Raw genomic sequence first — 3,898 nt, forward strand, 5'->3', positions numbered from 1 at the left:
TTATTTCTTTCAGTTAGGCTAGGCATGCTTTGACTTGATGTAATGAAGATTATCTATTTCACCTGCGATTTGTGAATTTAACAGGAATTCTTGAAACAAATGAATATACGAGCCTCTTAACCATTAGGAGTCTTTACAGTATGAGAGATCCGGACTCAACTCGGATCTAATTTCGGATCTGAGTTTTTCAAGTTGGGATCAGGTCATACATGGACCTGAGTTGACCTGAATGATCTGTTGGGTCAAAATATTTGGCCGTAGATCTAACCAGACCTAATCCGATCTTTTATTAGGTTATGTCAGGGTCCAACATTATGCCGTGGAAGATATACCCTTTTGGTAAACAAACTGTTGAAATCCCTCATGGACAATACTTAACCTACTCTTCTATTGGTGGGCAGAGGCTGAAAGACCACGCCCATCACTCTCCATTTTTTTTGCATCCTCGAATGTCTGAGCTATTATGATTTGCATGCTACTTCTGTAAGATGGAAGATATTGCAGTTTAGACCAGCATAGCGCACGGTACGTCTGTGCTAGTATAATTTGTATGATTCATCCGCTAACCCATCCCACTCATTTCAATCTCCACGGCATGTATCAAGTCCTTATCCACTTTCCACTGGCAGAATTCCCCTACTCCAACCCCCATATAAGCTCCAGCCATGCTAGTGCATCCCAACAACCCCATGTCTTATTTTAGCCACCAATGCTTGTGGATTACCTTGGCCATCTTGGCTATTTGGGCCTACGGAGCCAGGTCTCTTTCAATCGGAGACATGCCCATGACCTTAAGACACGAGCAATGGATGGCTCGACATGGGCGAGTGTACAAGGATGCAGCTGAGAAGGAGCACATGTACCAAATCTTTAAGGCTAATGCATGTGGAGTACATCGAGTCTGTCAACAAGGCCGGCGACTAGGAATACAATCTTGGGATCAACCTATATATTGACCTAACCAACGAGGAGTTCAAAGCATCTCGCAATGGATACAAGCCCAGGATCGTGAAGCCGGCCAAGACCTTCAGGTACGAAAATGTGACGGCCGTGCCCGCTAGCATGGATTGGAGGACCAAGGGTGCAGTTACTCCCATCAAGGATCAAGGCCAATGTGGTAATGAAAAAATTTACCATCTTGTTACAAGTTTGCTGCAGTTCTTTAACATCGCATCAACTGGTTGAATAATATGGAACCCATACAATAAGATGTTGCCGGGCATTCTCTGTTGTGGCGGCAACCGAAGGCATGACAAAGCTCAGCACCAACGAGTTGATCTCTTAGTCGGAACAAGAGCTTGTGGATTGCGATGTTAATGGAGAGGACCAAGGATGTAACGAGGGTGTAATGGATGATGCCTTCCAATTTATAATTGATAATGGAGGTTTAACAACCGAAAGTAACTATCCTTACAAAGCATCAGATGGTACTTGCAACACCAAGAAGGACTCGAGTGCATCCACTATTAGTGACTATGAAGATGTCCCCGCAAATAGCGAGTCAACCCTCTTGAAGGTTGTGGCCAACCAGCCGGTCTCAGTTGCTATCGATGCCGGCGGCTCAGACTTTCAGTTCTATAAAAGTGGTGTATTCATGGGTGATTGCAGGACTGAATTGGACCATGGTGTTACTGCTATTGGCTATGGAAAGACTGCCGATTGGACTAAGCATTGGCTGGTGAAGAACTCATGGGGTAAGTCATGGGGTGCGAGTGGATACATAAGGGTGGAACGAGATGTTGTTGCGGCTGAAGGGCTCTGCGGCATTTTCATACAGGCTTCTTGTAAAGAAACAGGCAAGAAGGCTGTTGAAAAACAGGGAAAGCTTGAATGAAGAACTCAAGACATTATTGATTGGTTCTTTCTTACATGATACGTCCTATTTATAATATTATATTGACAGAATAACCGACTAACTAACATGATAACAGATTAACTAAAAACAGGTAGAGACGTTAAAGTAGTAAGTCACAGTTCTTGAAGTTCTTCATGGAGTGAAGTATATCCAGAATACAGGAAGTAAAGAAGTTCTTCATGGAGTGAAGTATATCTAGAATACAGGAAGTAGAGTTGAGAGTGCTGTTCCTCAATACTTCTTACCCAACTACATGAATTCGAAAACTCTTCTATTCTTGTATGATATTGGCTATTGACATCGGCCTGTGTTTGTGGATCAATCTTAATTTCAATCATGCCAGCATTTATCCTATGTAAATTTGAAGCATGAAATTGTAATCATACTTAATTTCGAGATCCCCTTTCTCTTCGAAGGGCACCGCCGCCGCCGCCGCCGCTTGACACCGGATCGAACCTCCTTTGGCCGAGACCCACCACCTCCGTCGACCACCGGTGAGCTTCCCTCCTCTTTTGCCCTTGATTCCATGCCAAATAGCATGCTTTCCTCCCTATGTTTTGAACCCATGAACCGAGACCGTTCTCTGTTAATTCTCGACCTCGACCACTGCAACGGCCGCCGGCCACCACTGTGGCCGGCTGGCCGTCGACCGGACGACGGCCTCCGCCACCCAGGCTGGCCGTCTAGACCCCCCCGGTTCTTTCCTCCTCTTCTTCTTCTTCCTCTGTCCGTGGGAGTTTGGGGAGGAAGAAGGGTTCACGGGTCCTATTCATTGCGGGCCCAACTTGGGCCCGGTTTGAAACCAGAAACAAAAAAAAAAGAAAATCCGAAATCCGACCAGTTCAAATCCGAGCCCGGAACCCAAAACTCGGAACCCGAAATTCGAACCCATTCGGTTAATAAATGGAATTTTGCAGTTAAGGCCTTGGCAGTATATTATTTCAAAAAAGGGCTTTCTGCAATTTGTATTTGATCCCTATAGAAAAGATTTATTACATAAAGGTCCCCAACTATATTTATTTAGTCCCTTCACTCAAGCTTTATTATAGAATAGTATCCTATAATTAAGTATTAGTCCCTGCAATAAATTTTACCGCATAAATGAACCGATTAGAAGCCAACCTTGGGGGCCCTATTTGGCCGGATCTATGTGGGCCCATTGGGCCGTGTCCGATATGGGCCCTATCAGGCCATACCCATTATGGGCCAACTCTAGGCCCTATTGGGCCGTGTTCAATAGTATTATTTTTGGATTTTGCTTAGTTCTGAAATTAATAAGAAATTAATTAAATTTAAACAGGTGAACCTAATCTGCCTATCTGAAGTAGGGATTAAGCGAGAAGAGGTAAGTAACTTAATACTTCAAGTGTAATTTCTAAATTATTTGATAAACTGATTATATTTTACTATATATTTTGTGTTCAGTAAAATGGGTCAGACATGTTAAATTTTATTTGAAAATCATTTTATATGCTCTGAAATCCGTGAAATATAACTAGACAATTTATGAGATCTATTTTTATATATATATGCATTCTCAGCATGGCTATGATCTGTTCTATTCTGTTCTAGCCCCACCAATGGGGATTATACATTTGACTTGTCGACTTGTAGTCTGTGAGAAATCGGTTTCAACACTGCGCCACCGATGATTAGAATAGTGGTTTCTGGACAACGTTGCCATATATGTACATCTATACATACATACAAACACACACACACACACACACACACACACACACACACATATATACCGGAGAGAGAGAGAGAGAGGGAGAGATTATTAATTGGGGGTTGAGAGGGTGAGTTAATGTGAGATTGTAAAAAGACGTAAAATACACTTAAGAGTTATAAAAAGTAAGGATAATTTTTATTCAATAAAAAATGGGTAGATTGATAACCTACTCTCTGTTATGGTAGGTTATCAATCCCCTATATATATATAAATATATATATATATATATATGTATGCATGCATGCATGTATGTATGTATCTATATTGGAGGTTCTAATGGATGATGCCGTCCAATTTATTATTGATAA

General features: G+C 42.0%; 1 pseudogene; it reads left to right on the forward strand.

The window, feature by feature from the left end:
• Positions 1-689: 689 nt before the first annotated feature.
• On the forward strand, positions 690-1,834 carry LOC148715475 (senescence-specific cysteine protease SAG39 pseudogene; annotated as a pseudogene).
• The last annotated feature ends 2,064 nt before the right edge of the window (positions 1,835-3,898 follow it).

This window comes from Phoenix dactylifera, chromosome 1, assembly GCF_051530095.1.
Source record: "Phoenix dactylifera cultivar Ajwa chromosome 1, Ajwa_hap1_PhDact_Kaust_v1.1, whole genome shotgun sequence".
In the NCBI taxonomy this organism is placed as follows: Eukaryota; Viridiplantae; Streptophyta; class Magnoliopsida; order Arecales; family Arecaceae; genus Phoenix; species Phoenix dactylifera.